Source organism: Sciurus carolinensis, chromosome 5, assembly GCF_902686445.1.
Source record: "Sciurus carolinensis chromosome 5, mSciCar1.2, whole genome shotgun sequence".
Lineage (NCBI taxonomy): Eukaryota > Metazoa > Chordata > Mammalia > Rodentia > Sciuridae > Sciurus > Sciurus carolinensis.
In genome coordinates, this window is record NC_062217.1 from 125480956 (window position 1) to 125501802 (window position 20847).

General features: G+C 34.5%; 1 protein-coding gene across 3 annotated transcripts in view; it reads left to right on the forward strand.

Annotated features, from left to right (window-relative positions):
* Window positions 1-20847, forward strand: part of Adk (adenosine kinase) — a 474524-nt gene that overhangs the window by 345315 nt on the left and 108362 nt on the right. The gene's annotated exons all lie outside the window — the stretch shown is intronic.

Consider the following 20847-nt stretch of genomic DNA (forward strand, 5'->3'; position numbering starts at 1 on the left):
AAGGTCCTATAAAATTTATCTGAGAAAGTAGCATAGAACCCTGAAAATACTGCGTTTTTACTACAGTTACACTAGTTTCCAGTTTATTTTGGTAGTGTATATGAGTGGTCCTAGTATATAGAAATACGATTCTGTATACAAAGAATAAGAATACTTCAGATGCAGAGCTGAATATCTGAATAGTGAATGAACTTTTATAGAGATGGCTTTAGAGAATGAATTTTGCCCTCTTGGAAAGGTTCAAAATATGTCCTAAAAGATCTCATAAGAAGTAGTGATGCAATTTTACTATTTCCCCATTCTGTTATCTCCCAACTTTGTCTTATAGTTTTTTATAATGAATTTCTAAAGTTTATCTTTGATGTGATATACTAGTTAAGAGAAATTTGGTTGTGAGGTTATATTCTGTTTAACTGTTTGTATCAGGTACTCTTAAGTACATATACAATCATCTCACTCTCCCTAGGTCCCTAAAAAACATTTCTTAATTTAAAAATATTTATATGCCTGCTATTATACCAAGAACTTCTCTTTATACAGTGATAAGTGGGACAGACAATATAGTAGGAAAATGAGACAGAGAAACATCAAAGTTAATTTTTAGAAACAACATGTATCCCATTTGTTTACAATTTTATAATAAAAAAAAAAAAGTTAATTTTTAAAGGTGGTATTACAGGGGATGTATAAGGACATTTTCATTTTTTTTCTTTAGGACCTACTGCCTGACACAGAATAAAACTTTTCAGATAAATAAGGCTTATGTAACATCATTAAGGGAATAAGGACTTCTTAAAAAAAAAAAATCTTAGAAAACTTGGTATAGAATGAGGGTATGATTAGAGCTGATAGAAATGCAATGAAGTTTCTGATTTAGGGAGGGATCAAGGGCTTAAGTATATCATAATCATTGCAAACATACTTTAATTGATTAGCATTGTGTGTGTGTTATTTCCATTACAGATGGTCTTACTCTTCCTGTCCCTCACCTTTAACCTTCATTTAAAATTAGTGCACCAGTTCGTACTAATTGTAATTGTCAGTGACCAAGTAAATATGATTTATCTACAAAAGAAAAGGGAGAAATCAAGACCTTACTGTGTTGCTGCATTACAAATCCAGGCTTCAAACTAAATGCCAGAATATAAATTAGATCCCTTATCAAATCTGGCATATAAAATTTTAGGATCCTTTTTAATATAGTACATGTGCTTTCAATAAATGCCTGCTTTGGCAAGAAATTGAGTCAATGTTTTTTGTGTCAAGTACACTTGCATTATATTTTATACTCTTAACTTTAGAACTGTCCTTGTGAACCAAGTCAAGGGCAAAATTAAATTTGGTTTCTGAATCTGACTTTACATTTAATATTATTTTTTCTTTGCATTGTGTTATGGTTTTATTTTGGTATTCTGTTTTGGTTTTTTGGTTTTCGTTTTGTTTTTTGTTTTTTCGCTTAGAACAAAATTCAGAATCCTTAACACTGTCTCTCCACTATTTTCCAGCCACACTGACCTACTTTGTTTTTTTTAAACAATTGAGCTCTTTCTCCTGTGCCCTCAGGCTCTTTGCACAAGCTCTTCTGCCTTGACTACATTTACCCCATTATTTAGTGTTATTCACCTAGCTAACTCTTACTTTTTCTGTGGTTTTGAACTTAAACATCATTCTCAGAAATTCCATCTTCATCCACACCACCAAATCTCAGTCTGATCTCCCTCAATCTCATGTTACAAGTTTCTACCACTGCCCCTGCCTTGGCACAAAGTGGATGCTTGACAAATGAAAAGATGGATTGACATTGAATACTTATTTTGTTCTAGTCATTGTAAGATGCTTCAAGCAACTTTTTTTTAAGTCTGAATTCAAAAGCACCATGTTATTATTTATGTTATTTTGTAAATGATATTCATTTTAGGACACAAAATAACCTTTTTCTTTTTCTTGTTTCTTGGTACCAGGATTTGAACCCAGGGACACTTTACCACTGAATACATCCCCAGTTCTGTTTATTTGTATTTTGAGACAACATCTCCCTAAGTTGCCAAGGTTGGCTTCAAACTTTGATCCTCCTGCCTTGGCCTCCTTGAGTCATGCACCACTGTGCCCAGCAAAATTACCATTTTTTAATGAAATTGAATTAAGAAAATAGGAATGTGCATTATTTTGTGTATGGCAAGTTGCAAAATAAAGTGAACACTTTACTATGGTTGCTGTCATGGCCTTGAAAGCCACTACTTTTGGGAATAATGTTGTATGATAATTTCCCAACAAGTATGTCTAGAAAATAACCTGTTTCACTTATCAATTTCCCCAAGCATCTTGCTGTTGTCTGAATCTTTGGCTTCTAACACCTCTTTGCTTAGAGTCAAAAGCCAGAATCTCAGAAATCTCCCAGAAAGGCTATTTAAATTAAATGAGCCCATCAAGATTTGGAAGAATGCCACTTGAAATAAAGCACTGTATTATATTCCACCTTTAATTTTCAAAACCTGAAAACCTTCTCAAGCCCAGGAAAACTAATGGTGCTGCATTTATTCTTTTTGATAGCCCCTGTCCAGTCCTGTGATTTACTTAGCATCTTTCAATACAATTTGCTCTTATGCTTTTACTCTATTTTTCTTCCAAACAAAATCCTTGTTCTCACCAAACGATTTCTGACTAACCTTTTTTCATCTTTTTTTAAAATTCTTTGAACTTTTCTCACTATTTTGGTATATGTTCTCAACTAATACCATACACCTGGTCATATGTACATTATTTTATTTTGGAGGTAAGCCTTTTTGTGTGTCGTGTTCAGTTTCACATATGCAAAAAAAAAAAAAAGGTCATTTAATCTATTTTCCTCATATGAATTATAATTTCAAATTCCTTTCCTGGAACATTTAAATATAAGTCACTTTGAGGATGCTTTCACACACACACCAAGTAGAACACTCAGGGAATTACCATTCTCCAGGTCCTCTATATTCTGTCCACACTGGCTGTTCTGCAGTGCTCGCTGTTAAATCCTGTGAACCCTTAAAATTTGGTGGTCACTGCTTCTAGGGCCTGAGCATCGTGGCCACATATGGTAGCTTCAATAGCTTCCTGTGTTGCATCTTCTCTCAACCCCTCCAGATCGACTTGTTACTCTTTTCTTTCCCTAGTCTGTACCTGAGAGCACTAAGAAATTGCTGTTAGTAACATAAAAAGCGGGGGGGGAGTATAAAGCTATGGGACACTAAATTATTTAAAGGATGATTTTAAAACTTTGGGAACCAAAAGATTCCATGAAAGTTAAAAGGGAAGAAAAGAGAAGCTGGAACGTAAAGAGTCAATTCACAAGTCTTAGAATTCAGCCAGCAGTGCTCCTGAAATAGTACTATATCTTTAATGTGTGCTTGTTCAGTTGATAAAGCAATATTTGCATAACTGGTCTCCTAACAACTAAATGAGGAACTTAAAAGATTTTAACAATTTAGGATTGCTGCCTGTGATGCTGGTGATTTTTAATCAAGGGGTCATATTAGAAAAAATGTATAAATAAACATAGATTTTAATAAGTAGAACAATGTAATAAGATCCCACTTAAAAATCCTTTTCAGGTTAATAAATATGATGGAAATGAAGATGGAATAAAAATTTTAAAAGATAGTTAAATAAAATCGAGATTGTGGAATAAAGCCCAAATTGTTATTTGTAGTTATGGGGTGCATATTTCCATATGTTGTAAAATCCCTTAAGAACTTGCCACAGAGTTCTGCTGAAATAATTTCTGCCTCTTAAATGACAAGTACCTCATCTTTTATTGTAGCATTAATTCAGAATCCCATCAAATAAGAAAATCCGTGATATAAAATACAAATTTACAACCTTTTGCCTTCTGACTACGCCCACATAATCATTACTATAGTATATTCATATTCAGCCTGTTTCTGTGTTGTTCTTCTCCTTTACCTTCTAGCCTCCTTATGTCTTTATTTTATCCTTCTTTTCATTTTAACCCCAATCACTTATATATCATATGGTTCTTGTTTCTACTTATGACTACATTTAAATGCCATTTATAAAATAAGAAATTCCTATTGAATTTGTATTTAAACCTAATGGGATTCAGCAGTAAGTTTGAAACTGCAACATGATTGTTAAATGTAGGTTTTAATACTAATGATGATTCACGTTTTCCAGCTTCTATATTTTACAGTTTGTTTTTCTTGGCAAGAGTTTGTTTTAAGTATCCATGAATGAGGAGAAAGGTCTCTTGAATTTTGGCTTCTAGAAAGAAGTAATGAATCTTTTCCTGGCATCTTTTAAAATGATACTTTGCCTTTTACAAAAAGATACCAGCAGTAGAAAATGACAGCTATTTAAATCTGCACACTGACTTGGGCCCAATCATTTCTTAATATAATCTTCAGGCCTTTTGCATAAGTGGCCATCCCAAATAGTCTGACTTTGGTTGTTGAAGATTTTCTTAAAAAAATATATATATATATTTTGGGTCATTGAATTTAGAGTTAGAAAGGACTTTAGAAAGTGTTGTAAGCTTCTCATTAACAAGATGAGGAACATGAGAAAAATTTTGTGTCTTGCCCAAAGTCACTGTAGGGGAAAGTAAGAGGCAAAGGAAGAACTGGAATCCAAGTTTCTTGATTCCTAGTCCAGGACTTTTTTCCTTTTAAACCATTATTTTATGAAACATGGAAAGCAAGCTGATTGTTCACCTAAAGTTTATTTTTTGTTTATATCATGAAAGTTGTCATCTCTGTGCTTCACTATTTATTTTGTGCTTATCGTCTGTTTTTTCAACTGCCATCTAAGAATTTTCACCCCTTGGCTTTTGCATTGACTCTACACACTGCTTAACTTCTGTAAGTCAGTGTTTCTGCAGGGTAGTCCTAATATGTCACTTCCCTGCTCAAAACCTTAATATTTATCACCCCCTTATCTCTACCATGTAGTTAATGAATTAAATCTGTTCTCTTACCCCATTACAGACTAAATCTGCCTTTCATATCTTAGCGCTTTCCACTGTCTGTTCATCTTTTTTAACCTAGCCAACTGGGACCACTTGCTCTTCTCAGGACACATCTTTCATATGCTGTATTTCTGTGTCTTTCCTTACTCATACCTTCACCTAAAATTTTAAACAGTCTTTTTAGACTTAGATCAAAAACCATATCTACCAAAATCCTTTTCCTTTTGTTTGTTTTGTTTTGGTTGTTTGTTTGTTTGTTTGTTTGTTTGTTTTATGATTCTGGGGCTCAAACCCATAGCCTCACATATGCTTAAGTACTGTACCACTGAGGCACGCCCGTAGCCCTTTTTTATTTTGTTTTGAGACAGGTTCTCACTAAACTGCCTAGGCTGGTCTTGAACTTGATCCTCCTACATCAGCCTCCAAGTAGATGGATCTTAGGCAAGTGCTACCAACCCCAGCTTTGTTTTTCCTTTCAATTTGGATTATAACATACTATATCCTGACTTTAATTTTTGTTTTCATCTAAATTCTCTTTTCTTTATTTCTGTTTAATCAGATAAGCCTATCAGAGTGCCATGTAACTGTAGAAATAAATGATATATAATGTGTTCATTGATTATTAAAATTCTTGAAGCAGATGGAAAAGTTAACTCCCTTCTTTATGCTACAGCAGATACTTTTTTAAAAAAATCTGCCCAGGTTATCACAATCAAGAGAAATCCTGTATAGTACCTCCCTTGCCTATCTAGTACTAAATAGCATCTAACATTGTCACAGTTGACCAGAGTTAGTCATCAAATATTAAACACCTGCACTGATTCTAACACAGGTCCCACATCTCACACTTTAATGTACATATTTTGCTTTGGGGATACTAATGAAAGTATACATTTCCTTCCACAATAGCACAGAAAATTATGCTGTTTTCGTTGGTGGCTATGTTTTCAAATGTTATGCAAATAACTGATTTAGGATGCTTCTGAAAACCTTCAGAACAGATCTTGAGACTGTTGGCATTCTCTCACATACATGGTTATTGTTCTCTTCTGAAGACTAAATCATTGCTTTCCTGAGACTCCTTCCTACCTTTCCTTGCCATCCTTTCAGAATAAGAATAGGTTACCATCACCTATTGATTAGCAGAGAATAATGTGAAGTAACAAAGAAGAAATTATTGATTACTCAAAATCTCTACAATAACAAAACCATGTTAAGTGTTGATTGTCTAGGTAAAGGTTAAAGTTATAGTGACTTATCAGTTTGAAGTGGAGATGGGAGATGTGAAGCCCTCCACTAAAGCAAACTAGTTCTAAATTCAGGCTCCTTTACTTCAGCCTGCTCCTGCTAACTTCCAATGATGCCTAATTACCAAGATCTACTTGCGTTAGTGAGCACTTCTCAAGCCCTGTGTGTCTAAACCATCACTAATCTGTTCTGACTGAACAAGAATTGATTTTCCCTGATTGTGAGATACAGTTCATATTAATTAGTGATGTAACCCAGATGATTCCTTTCACAAGATTTTTAGGATTGTTACCGTAGAAGTTCCTAACTTCTGTTTCCAAGAGGTTTACTATCTGAATTAGATCTTGTTCTTGGAATATTTAACATATAATATCAAATTCCTGTGTGTAATATCTTCTTTTGAAATAAGAAAATTTAGCAGTGTGTCTTGAGCTACTCGTGTGGTGTCTATAATGTGTGTACTAGCAGTAAAAATGACATGGATATATCACATTGGACATTTTTTAGCATTATTTACTTGATGGAAAAAAAGGATATCATTTTAAAGTTGTGAAAGTATACCTTATGGGTTATTGCTGATTGTAGGGTCATTTAGACTTAGGTTTCTGACCCCACATGCTATAAATTTTCACAATTTTCACAATATTGCATGTCAACAAAGTAAAATAGTATAGAGAGTATAATTGTACCTCATTGATAACTTACTGAATGCTCAGACTGAGTCAGGACTTATTTATTCCTGTTATTTCATCTGTATGACTTTTGTTTTTTGTTATTTTTGCTGTCTCTGGAGCAACTTTGGCATTTATCCTTCTAATTCTGCTATACTGTACTCTTTGATATTCAGTATCTGAAAATAATGTCTAGACTACATCTATCTTTGAAAATATAATTGTAATTTAAAAATTCAGAATGATAGTTTCTTTTAGTTTCCCTGATTTTTTGTGTAATGCTTAGAAATATAGTAAACACCATAATTCTTTAAGGTAAATTTCCAGAACAGGACTACTGCAGATATGGCAGAAAATATGGATTTTTTAAGTATTCTCACTGAACATATCAAACTAGCAGTTTGAAAATCTCATTCATATGACCAAAAGAACTTTTACTTTTTTAGTGAAGATTCTATTAAATTCACCAGCCATAAAGGCACTCAACTGTAATCCCAGCTACTTAGGAGGCTGAGACAGGAGGATCTCAATTTTGAGGCCAGCATGGTCAACTAAGTGAGACCCTTCTCAGAATAAAAAGGCTCTGGAGATGTAGCTCAATGATAGAACACTCCTGTGTTCAATCCCCAGTACCGCCAAAAAAAAGTTAGTTCTAGAATAAAACTTTGTTTTCAAGAAACTGATGAAGCTGGGCACAGAGGCGCACAGCTATAATCCCAGCGGCTTAGGAGGCTGAGGTAGGAGGATTACAAGTTCAATGCCAGCCTGAGCAATTTAGCAAGGCCCCAGACAATTCAAATTCAGCAAGACCCTGTCTCTAAACAAAATACAAAATAAGGGCTGGGGCTCAGTGGATCAACGCCCCTGGGTTTAATCAAGCCCTGGTACCCCAAAAAAAAAAAAAAAAGGTTGATAAATGCAGCAGTGGGGGTGGTGACAATAAATAGAAAATATGCAACATAAGGACTGGCATAGCAGAAGAATATACAGAGCACTAAAGTCAGTCAACTCTGATCCCAAACAGAGTATGAAATATTTGAAGGCATTTCTTTTCTTTGCTAAACATAGGTGGATGCTTTATCCTTATCATTTGGCAAATCAACAAGGATTTATTATCTGTATATTGCAGAATAATATACGAGTTGCTTTCAGGATACCAAGTGAAAAAGGAATTTCTGCACTAACAATAATCTAGTAAGGGAGATAATATCCATACAAATAACTGTTTTCTGTCTGAACATAATTGCCATAAGAGAAGCCTTTACAACTTAAGCAAAAATCTTGTGCAATTCAGAAAGCCACTTGGGGAGGTAGAGAAAAGACAGACCAGGAACAATTCAAAAAGCCTTTGCGTTAAGAGAAAGATGGATGAACTAACCCTGGAGGGATGGATAGGATTTTGACAAGAGTGGTTGAAGGTATTCTAATTCATTTAGTGCCTACATGTGCAAGGTAGCATGAAGGCAAAAAAGCCTGGGGCATGTTCAGAGAATAGCATATTTTCTAGTTTGAGTGGCATCTGGTACATGGATAAGGGAATAGTGAAAGATCAGGCTAGGAAGGAAAAGTAGGGGCACATTGTGGAGGTCCTTTGAAAGTCAGACTGTAAAACTGGGACTTTTATCAGGAAACAGTAGGTAGCTCTTTAAGCAAAGACTAATCAGAGTTAATATTTAGGAAGGTGAATCCAATGGTTGTGTGCAAGGATACATTCACACTGGGTAGAGACTGGTTAAGAGAATGTAGCAGTCATGTATGCAAGAGTTATTACAGGCTTAACTTAGTTTTGAGTCAGTAGTATTGGAAGAAGGGTATATCTGTTATAGGACTTATGCTTTAAATAATGGACTTGGCAGAACTAGGAATTTGTCAATGCAAAGATAAAAAGAAATTGTCAAAAGTTTGGTACAGTGTTACACACCTATAATCCTAGGTATATGGAGAGGCTGAGGCAGGAGAATCATAGCTTGAGGACGGCCTAGGCAACTTAGTGTCTCAAAATAAAAAGGTCTGGGAATGTAGCTCAGTGGCACGGTACCCCTGGATTCAATCCCCAGTCCCAAAACAAAAAAGTACTAAGGAAGTGAAGCAGGACATCTGCTGATTATGTCAAATGAAAGGAATAAAGGAAATGAACTTCCCCCCAAATGTAAAGAGAGAAAAGATGAGACTATTCTCAGTTGAGAACTGAATTTCTAGAGAAAGACTACACTTAGGAAATTTGGCAATGAGGAAGAAGAAAAATGAGAGAGAAGGGGAAAGAAGATAGGCAAAAGTAGGGAGGAGATTTTCTAGGAAAGTGTGGAAAAACTTCTAAAAACATCAACAAATTCACATCTTTTACCTATTAGATTTTCCAGTGGAGTTAGAAGATTCAAATGAAAGGCCTTAAATTTGCAGGAGTAACTGGGGGAAACTGACCAAAGTCTTGAAGAAGAGAAAATGTTTACCCAGAAAATGAATAGTAATCGAAGGTACACAGAAATTTGGAAAGGATCTGAAAATAAACTTCTAAAAGAATAGAGTGAAATGAGTATTCATATTTTAGAATAAATATTTTAAAATGTTACACTGCGCAGAAATCCTTTTTCCCTGCGGTGGAGGGTAGAGATTCAGCCCTATTTTAAAAGACCAAGAATAAAGACTGAGTTTGGTGACCTTGAGAAAGCAGTCTCTGAGGTGGGGGTAGGTGAAAAACCAATTTATAATACTGTGTCCAGTAAGTCAGAATGACTGTTAACAAAATAATTCCACATCTTATCTGCTACCTCAATCATGTTATAATGTTTATTATCAAAATGCCAGTACTTCCTCCATGCTACATTATACCTTCATTTCCTACTGTATTATTCATTTACAAACTACTACAATTGGATAATGTGTTAATCTCAGATTCTAATAAGAGGGTCAGTATGGTAGTAAGATTGGTATATTTCTTTATTCCTTTCTGTGGACTAAAATGATTGACCCTATTTTGGTGTCAAATGCAATATAGGTTTGGCAAAAGTTTTCGGCATTTCTTAAAACTTGCTTGTTTTCAGCAAGGGTATGTTAGTCATGCTTCAATTTTAACATTTATTGAGCACCTACTGTGTGCTCCATTGTTTCATTTTTCTGTGATTTTTTTTCTTTGTCTAACATAGACTTGGTAAATTTCTTTTCATGAACATTAGATTTTTTCTCTTATTTCTTTGTACTTGTAGAATTTTGTTTATTTAAAAGACTTGCATTGATTACTTTCATTGTTGTCCTTACTACTTCTCACTGGCTATTGTGAACATTTTCTCTAAATTTTTCAGCATTACAATATTCTCCATACATAACCTAGGGAGAAATTACCTTTATTTTTCATTAGGCATAGACAACTACATGCTTCTTTGTTTTTAACTTTTTTTGTTATGTTAATAAACCCTACAATATAATCTTTTAAATTTTTTTTTTCTTAATCCAGTACCGTTTTGGACTGTGAATATTACTGGAATTCCTAATTCTGTTCCCACTTCTTCTGCAAAAAACTAAAAGACTCAAAGAATAATGGAACTTTTGTGTCAGTTGAACTAGCTACAAACCGTTGCATGTTCTTTAAAGTCCTTGTTAATCTGCCCCATCTCAAGCCTTTCCCTCACTACTTTATTCACAATAAATTTATAAAACAAAAAAAGGAAGAACACACTGTATCCTGTGTTCTTGTTCATTTCTGTGTTTTATATACTGTTTGCTTTCATTTTGTTTTTACCTTCATTTCTGAGAATTAATTCTGTAAAATTTCCAAACTAGCACCAGTAGCCCTGGTAGGTGAGATTTACAGTGGCAGTGATGATTCCATCTGGAAGATGTGAGAAGGTTCATGTAATGTGAAAAATATAAGGACCTTGGTGCACATTTGAACTGAAAGAAAGGAATTATTAGAAAGGTACTTAAAAACAACGTTGCCACACACAGTTGCGATGCCTATAATCCCAGTGATTTGGGAGGCTGAGGTAGGAGGATTGCGAATTCAAAGCCGCCTTAGCAAAAGTGAGGTGCTAAGCAACTCAGTGAGATCCTGACTCTAAATAAAATACAAAAAACAGGCTGGGGGTGTCGCACAATGATCAAGTGCCCCTGAGTTCAATCCGTGGTACCAAAAAATAAAACAACAAAAACAATGTTGATCTCTCCCCATCCAAAGTCTTCTGTCCTTTTTTGCATCTGATCTGTGAAGTCCTTCTAAATTTTCTTGTATAAATATATTTATAACAATTGGTTATTTATCCTTTTACTGCCTTCTTATTAGTGCAGTTTTGGTTTTAGATTGTTTTGCCAGTGTCTGACAATACATATACATTTTACTTATTTTAAGACTCAAAGCATGCTTTCTAAATAACTTTCCATTCTTCACTGGTAACTCGAGAAAGAAGTCTGTTTTGAAACTTATAAATATCCTAGTTATATCATAATGCAGGGGTCAGCAAACTTTTCTTATAAAAGTCCAGGTAGTATTCTCTGTCATACTCAACTTCAACTCTGCTGTTGTAGCATAAAAGCAACTGTAGACAATATGCAAACAAATAGGCATTGCTGTGTTCTAATGAAATTTCATTTCTAAAAACAGGTGGCAGGCTCAATTTGTTCTCCAGGTTGCTGGTAGCTGACCTGGCATAATGTATGGGTGTTACATTGTGGTAGAGCCTTCTATCGATTGGAAGAGAAGAACAGGAGAGAAAAAGTGAAGATGGTTTATTATTTTGACAATAATAGAGAATATGTAAAGTAAAGAAGCGTTTAGACCTGAGTAGCATTATTCTTCATAGGGTTTCAAATGTAGATTACTGGTAAAGTAAAAATGTTTATTATTTAATAAGATAGCTATAAATGAAGGGCTAATATCCTTTGTACAATTAGATATAAGGAAAGTATGACACATATAATGTATCCGATCAATCTATCTTGTCTTTGGCCTGATAGTTAAACTTTTTAAACCAATAAATGAAGGATTACATACTTGCCAAATGTTCCAGGACCCTTTATGATCTATATTTAACATGGATCCACACTGAACATCTTCTGGAAGTAATGGAGTTAAAGGGGTCAGACTTATCTTCCCTTCTGAAGCAATGCAAAAACCAGACAAAATATATAAAATGACACTTTTCATACATTGGACAGCAGTTAGCACTGCTGTCCAATGCTTAAATAGAATCCCTAAGAGAAAGGAAAGAATGAATAATCCCTAAAAATGCCAGAGCATTCTGCTGAGACAGTTTCCAGTCTGCTGTGTAGTTAGTCAAGGGGATCCCAAGCAGAATAATCTAACTGAATTGAAATAGTGCTGAGAGCAGGAGGAGGCCAGGGCGGCTAGAGTTTTCAAGAGAGAGGAGCAGAGAAGGGAAAGCTGCACACACAGTACACACCCTGGATATCAGCAAAGGGTTCCTCCTGACTTTTCAGCTGAGCAGGGATCTGCACATGTATGTGAGAAACTACTCAAGGCCAAGGATAAGACCACTGGAAAGGAACCAGCAGCATATTCCCCAAACTCACATAAGGCCAATAATAGTTTATGACCCCAATAACCAGAGTGGAAAACCTCCAATAAATGGTACATCTTGTTTAGTACTCCAAAGGATATTACATCAGTAGGGGACCAGATTAGCTCTTGATTAAAAGCTGCTCTCATCTCACCTAGGAAAGCTTGGAAATAGCATGAAAAGATCAAACTCTTTCTAAATTAACCTGACCGAATTTCAGATTAAATCTCAAAGATATATAATAAAAGACAAAATCTCCAGCACCCAAAAACATAAAGTTCATGTCTGGCATCTAATAAAAAAAATTACTGTTCATGTACAGAAATAGGAAAATACAATCATAAGGAGGAGAAACATTAATTCATAGAAATGGATTCACAAATAACTGATGTTATAGTTCATTGACATGGATGTTAAAAGAGCATTTCTAAATATGTTCTATATTTCAGTAAGGTAAAGAAAACAAGCCTGTTTAGGAGAGATACATAAAGTATTAAAAAATAATTTATTATTATTTTTTTTAATAGCCAAGCTTAGTTACACAAGCCTGTAATCCCAGGGGCTCAGGAGACTGAGTCAGAAGGATCTCAAGTTCAAAACCAGCTCCAGCAAAAGCAAGGCGCTAAGCAACTCAGTGAGACCCTGTCTCTAAATAAAATACAAAATAGGACTGGGAATGTGGCTCAGTGGTCGAGTGCCCCTGAGTTCAATCCCTGGTACAAAAAAAAAAAGATACAACTTGCAGAAATGAAATCTACACTAGATGAGATGGGATGCTATGGAAGAAAAGAGTAGTGATCTTGAAGACATAACAATAGAAGGTATTTAGAATGAAACATGTATGGAGAAAAGATTGAGAAAACAATAAGCAGTACAGCTGTGATCTGTGGGACTTCAAGTGACCTAATATACATATTTGGAGACCTAGGGAGAAAAAATAATGTAGAAAAAGTACTGGAAAACTTAGAAGCTGAAATTTTCCCAAATTTGGTGAAAACTATAAACCCATCACAAATCCAAGAAGCTCAACAAACTCAAAGCAGAAGAAACAAGTGGGGGAAAAACTAAGGTACTTCACAATCAAATTGCAAAAATTCAGTGATAAAATCATATGAGGGCAGTCAGGTTTCTTTTTAAAAGACATGCAGAGCAACAAAGAGAAGAAATGACAATAATCATAGAAACAAGTTACAAACTACACCTTGGAGCATGGAAAAAAAACATATCAACTTAGAATTCTGTACCCAGTGCAATATCTTCCAAAAACAAAGACAAAATAAAAACTCTGATATATGTAAAACCTAGAGAGTCCCTCAGTTACAGACCATTCAGAAAGGTTCAGAACCAGCTTGAACAATTTACCAGCTGTGTGGTCTTAGACATACTTGAATCTCTCTAAACCTTCAGGTTTTCATCTATAAAATGAATGCAATACCTATTTTTTAGGATTTTTGTGAGAGTCAAATGAAACAAAGAAGAAGAGTTGACATTTGTTAAGTAAACAAATTAGTTATCCTTTATGCCAAGTGCGTTACTTCATTAAAAATGAAGTAAAATACCCAATACTACATACATGAATATTTTCTTAGCCTGTCCTCTTCTCATTTTTCAAAAACTAAAAACTGTGTTGTATTAGAAGAAGTTAGTCTAACTAGCTAATCAATCTTAAATTGTGATGAAACACTTGCTCTAGCTTAACTTTCCTTTAGTTGCCACCATTAAATATACTTAAAGGTGGGAATGAACAACTCTTGCTAGAATAAACCAATCCACTAATAAACCACTTTGTGAAAGGGTTAAGTCTCTTGTAAACTGAACCTATTTTTTGGCCTGTGTTTTGACTGCCTAATGTTTTTTTCAGTCTCATTTATTGAGGTTTAATTTATATACTGTCTATCTAATTTTTATTATAAACCTATTGGATAGAGGCCATGACTGTCTTTATAGCTATATATTGCCCCACAGAGTTTTTGGCACTCAATAAATGTTAAATAATATTTCTGTTCAGCATTCTGCAGACAGGAAGCATGTGGTAATAAATGTCAGAGCACAGGTTGAAAATCTCCAAAAAGTTGTATATTATATTTGTTGGAAAAACCAGTACAGATATTTTTGTGAATGAAATGTGTTTTTTAAAGGGATTCCCATGGCTCAAACTTTACTTAATTTTCTCCAATCTTCATTTACTTTATTTACAAATTTAAACTTTTCCTCATAAGAAATAATATAAAATTTTAAAAAGTATTAGCACTAATGGTCTCACAAGAAAGTATATAAATGATTTTTGTAGATAGCATAAAGAAAGGCAACTCAGTCCAAAGAACAGCATGAGAAAACATTTAGAGGCTTAAGCAACGTAAGTCTCTATGTTATGATATATGTGGTATGAAAAGAAAGAAACAGCAGGTATTTCTTTATCATTAAATTTCAGCATGACTTGGAGGTATATCTCTCCTACAGCTGTTGCAGACCTTATAGTGGTATTTGAATTTGATTCTTTTTTTCACCCAAGGATTCTAGCTCTACTTAAAAATCTTACTGTGGTCTTAGTAACATAATTATTGCTTCACAATAACAAAAGACATTGAAAAATTAAAAACAACATTTGATGCCCCCAAGGTGAATTCAACGCAAAAGATACTATTTCTTATTTAATCTTTGTTGAAGAAATGTTTAATCATAATCAGCTGTATAAAACCATTTAGCTAGCATGCATCCAAATTTTCTTCCTAAAATTCGCTCACCCTGTGATTGATATACTGACCATGCTTGCTTTGAAGTATTTATTAACATAATTTAATGAGAAATTATATGAATTTTCCTTGTTACTAAACCTCTCTAAGGTTTAGGCCTTCAATATATAAAATGTGAACAGGGAATCCAGGCACAGCTTAGCTCAGTGCCTGTGACCCAGGGTTTCTTATAAGTTTCTAGTCACAGTGTAACCCAGGTTGAAGTCATCTTCCTGCTCATATGGGAGAGGATCTACTTTCAGGCTCACGCAGGTGTCTATTGGCAAGCCTCACTAGGTGGTGGTCGTGAACCTATGAGGGTACAACATGGCTACTTCTTTTCCCTAAGGTGAAGGCTGAGAGAGAAGAAATGGGATCAAGAGGATGATAAAATATATACTGTCCTTTGTTATATATCTCTTAGAAGCAAGTCTAGGGGAGGAGATTATCCAAGGGTTCAAATACCAGAATCAGGGATCTTTGGCATCCATGTCGGACACTACCTACTACACGTATGATCCACAAGTAGAACAAATTATTGAATGTACTCTGAATGTTCTGAAATCATTTTTTAAACTATATTGAGATCATACCAAGAACTTGAATTCAATAGGCAAAACGATTTTACACTTTAACATAAAACATTTCATTTTTTCCTAGCAACAACACAATAAAATAGGTATTGTTAACCACAACTTTATTGGTAAAGTGATATACTTAGTGATTTGCTCAAGATTATATAGCAAATACAGTATAAAACTGGGACCCTAGTTTTAAGTCTTTTGACTCTATATTCTTTCCATTTGACTGTTAACTGCATCTTAAATGGTATGACATTCATTGCATTTACAGCCATTCAAAAAGAGTACTATACCTCTAAATTTATCTCCAAATATATGAATTTTTAATATATATGAAGATTTTTATACATAGATATAGACATACAGAGGGAGAGATACCATTCTGTCTTAAACTCTCTTTTATATACCACACCATTTAGAAGTTACAGTATTCTTTCCATTTGACTATATTATGGAGTCAGTTTAATATCATTTCAAGGTCTGCAACAGCTGTAGTATGATATGCCTCTGAGCTAACAGATGCTGTTAGCCTAAAACTATATTTAGAGGATAAATATTTGTCAGATGGAGAAATGAACAAACAAAATAAAAAAGCAAAACTGATCTGGTGGCTCCATTCTCCCTTGGCTTCTCCCAAAGCTCTGAACTCCCACAACTAAAGTGAGGATCATGGGGACTTCCAGTGAGAACCAGACCACCAAATTCTAGAATATTCTGTTTACTTCTTGTACTGGAATAACATAGTAGTCCCATTTTTGATGGGTGGGTTGCTTTCTGTGGTTAAGCTCAAATTATCTTCCTCTGGTTCTAAGTTGTACCTTCTCCCTTTTTGTTTTAGTACGTGAAATTTCTGCCTAAGCCCATGACCCCTCTGATCTGAGATCAAAAAACAGGATGGAAACATAAGCAGACAGATAATAGTTCTAAATTGGGTTCAGTGTCTTGAAGTGCAGAGCAGGAAGTGGTAGGATAGGGTCTTCAACTGATTGTGGTGGTACTTAGTCATACCCTTTGGATCACCCTGGAGCAAAGTGAATTTTTGTCTTAAAGGCATTTGTTAAATTCTCAAAATATCTTTGTGGTATGGTAATAGGAATATGAAAACTGTCTTCATACAGATGACTCACATAACCATCTATGTAGGAAATCCCAAATAATCTCCAAGAAATTAAATCCTCCAACAATTAACAAGTGAATTTGGCAGAGTCTCAGAATATAAGGTCAGTATATAGAAATTGTATTCTATATAACTAGTTACAAATAATTGGAATTGAAATCAGAGTCTGAATAGTGATTTTTAAGTTATAGTCATAAATTTACTTTATAAATAAGAACTTGGATTATCAGACAAAATAGTTTTCTCCTTAATGATTACAAGGATGCTCTCAAGTTTCTCCATCTTTTCAGTCCTTTTTTTAAAAAAACCTCAATTCAAAAACCATATATGATGGTTATTTTATCCGCACCCTTTTAGCCTGTTTGGTGAAGCAGCAAGCCCACTGTAAATCCTAAGTGGTGTAGGGTAGATAAGTGTCTAAGACTTTAATTATATGTCATTTTATTCACAACACTCAATTCCAGGAAGGAAAAAATGACTCTGTTGTTGTAAAAGACATATTATGTGAGTATCATTCATTGTAAACCAAAAATGATACTGTATTATAGTGTAGACAACAATGGGAACTGATTCTGAAAATGTGACCTGTCTGAGAAACTGAATAATAGTGAAAGTTATCAAAATGGAAAGAAGTGTTAATGTGAAATCCAGCCTTCTCAGAAATACTCTTTCCTGGCCGGTTTGGTTTTGCTTTTGTTGCTTGTCATGCATGAATGAAAGTGCTGTACTCTCAGGGGAGAAGGAAAGCCTCCGTGTTGGTTGTTTATTTCCTTAATCCCTCCTCCTTTGTGATTTTTGATGTCAGATCTAAAATGGAAAGCCTGTAAATATAATGATTATCACATGGATAATCACCTGCATTAGGAACCGCCCTGCTTCTCTATTCTAACCCTAGCTGTTCTCCACATGTCACATCTACTCTGCAGTTAGATTTTAACCTGACTGCTTCATTAGATTTGTGAAACTCAGTACGAGGCGCCCTGGGGCAGCACAGATGGGGACTTGCTTGTTTTCTTTTCTCACTTTTACTGCGATGGCACACTAAAAAGTCCTTTTCAATTTAATGTGATCAGTTCGCTTGGAATTCCCCCTGATATTTGGAACCTGCCTTACTCTTCTGCCGACTAACTATGCCCATTCTTTCTTCCTTGTTTCTAATGTAATGCCTTTTCTTTCTGTTCCTTCATACAGTAAGAACAAAAATTCTTCTTAAAATGCTTACTGGGTCAGACTGTTCCCCTGTGTTGATTTGTTTGTTTTGCTGAGAGGGAAAAATAAATGTTGTTCCATCGTTGTATCTACAAACACCTTCAGATCAGAGGTTAGCTGTGGGAAAGTCTGCACTAGTGTGAGCCAGCTGCCTTCTCTAATGGAGTGACTTGGGGCACCAGCCCAAGATCAAAGAAAGGTGGGAGGAAGTCAGAAGATAAGATCATTTCAAGCCACAGAACAAGTGCTTCGCTTTTCTAGTGATAGGACACAGCTCCACAAACTTGTGCAAGGTTGCACCAAGAGAAAATTGAGTTTGCTTTTCTTAAACATGTCCTTCCTCAGCCAGAAATATATTGGTGTTTAGAATTATTTACAGATATGAAAATGTCCTAGGGCTTTGTTTCCTTAAAAAATAATTTGACATTTATATTTGTGTCTTCTTGAAGCTAGTTGATTCTGTACCATGTCAGATTATAGTTAATTTCTGATTAAAATTATATGAACAAAAATGAACATTAAAAAAAGACTGGATTTTCAGTCTTTATATCTTAAGTGCAATTTTAATTCTATAGATTCTTCATTTTTAATTTTGTTTATAGTCCTCTGGGGTTCTTTCATGGCTCTGACGAAATTCCATATAAACAAGTAGTTCTAGAAGAGCTTTTCAGTTGTCTTTTTCATATAGGAATTAGTTGGCTAATTATGACAGATCAGAAAACACTACATTGATATTTTATCCTTTGCCTTGCTATCTCAGACAGCAAATATTATTGACTATGTAATATACAAAGTTCTGTTGTAAGTAAATTGTCAAGAAGATAGCCTCGATTGAGCCAGTTGTCAAGATCATAATTCAGTCTTGGGGATTGGGTGGTCTTTATCAGCTGAGGCTAACTTGGTCAGACTCGAGCGATTCCAGTGAATCGCCTAAGGAGTTGTACTTGCAGCTTATCACTTTCTGTTAACTTTGGTTTTCAGCTGTAATCACACATTTTGATTTTTTTCTAACCCTCAAAATTATTCTCTAAATCTTTGTGTTATTATTATATTGGACCAGAAGTGCATACATATATATTTTTTTCCTCAGTGTTTTCCTCAACATGTAGGTAGTACCCAAATTTGTGCTGGAGACACTGACTGTACTTTCTGCCTTACATGGTTTGGTGCAGCAGTCGTTTTAGTTGAGTTGGATCTGCTCACTACTCAGGCTCAAATCCCATCCTTCTATTAATATCTCTTGGCAGAGATAATTTTGGAGGAATGTAAGTTAAGATGTAGAGGCTCTTGACAGTTGTCTGCAGTTCTTTTTTTTTTTTTTTTTTTTTTTTTGCTTTCAAGAGGCAAGTAGAGTTGAAAAGTAATATTATCTGTCTGTCCTAAAATTAAAATGTGTACACAAATCAAAGGTAAAAGGGAAAGGATTTGGTTACACAGATGTGTTTTTGTCATTTGATAACCTGCTATAAAGGCATTAGGGTATATATTAATGTGCTCTTAAGATAGTTAAAATCCAGAAGAATTTCAGATATTAAAATATTTTGACCATTTTTTAAGTGTTCAACCTTGACTACCCTGTCATCTTATATAAAAGGAAAACTGGGGTTTATTGAACTGTTTATTATGAAAAATTTCAAATACACAGATAGCTATACTGAACTCCCTCATGCCATATACATCTAGATTTCACAGTTGTTAATATTTGGCCAATTTTGCTTCACTTAGGGTTTTTATTTTTTACAATGTATTCTAAAGTAAATTGCATATTTCATCACATTTTATCCCTAAATACTTCAGGATACATCTCTAGAAATTAAGGTCATTTTCCTTATCAAACTGATAATAATATTATCTAATTCTCATTTTTATGTTAAAATTTCTTAAGCTGTCCCCAAAATACTTTTTTCAACTAATTTGTTTAAATCAGGGTCCAATTAAGGTCTGTATATTGCTCTTGTTCATTTTTCTGTCGCCTCTCCTCTCAATTTATTATAGACACAGCCTTTGTAAAAGGACTAAGTTAGTTTTCCTGTGAATGTCCTACCTTATAGATTTGTCCATTGGTTTCTCAGAGTATCCTTTAATTTGTTCCCCTTATCCTGTGTATTTCTCAGAGACTGCAAGTTGTTGGACTAAAGTTTTGGTTAATTTGTTTTAAAAATCTTTGGTCAGAATTCTCTGTAAGCGATGCTGTGAGCTTCATACTGCATCATTACAAAAGGCACAAAATATTTGGTGATCCCACTGTTAGTGATGATAAGTGATAGGATCAATCACTGGGTTAAAGTGATGACAGTTTAATCCTTCCATTTTAAAGTTATGTTTTGTTCCCTGTGACCACAGAATATAATCTGTGATACTTTGATTCCACATAAAGACCCAATTCCCTGTCATCCTTTTACCCAATGAATTTAACATCCATTAATGATCCTTGTCTATTAAATTTCATCATGGGGATTGCAAAATGGTGATTTTCTGAATCTATATGTTTATTAGCAGACAGGCTTCTCTCCAAAAGAACTTTCTGAAAGGTATTGTTTTAATTGAAATATAACCACCAAGTATGTTCCTTAGGTTTCAAATGATTGTCTTTCTTTCTCAGGTCAGAACACCTGAACTCACTGTAGCAGCTACAGTAAAAACATGCACTACATCTTCTTTATTCCAACTTGTGAAGTGTGTTGACATTATGCTACCTCTTTTTTTAATGCCACGAGAAAAAAGAAATCTTTTTTGGTATAAGAATAAAAATTGAACTATGTGGGTATATTGAGATAATTGTGTAAAAGGAAGACTGAATGAGTTTCAGAATGGATTAT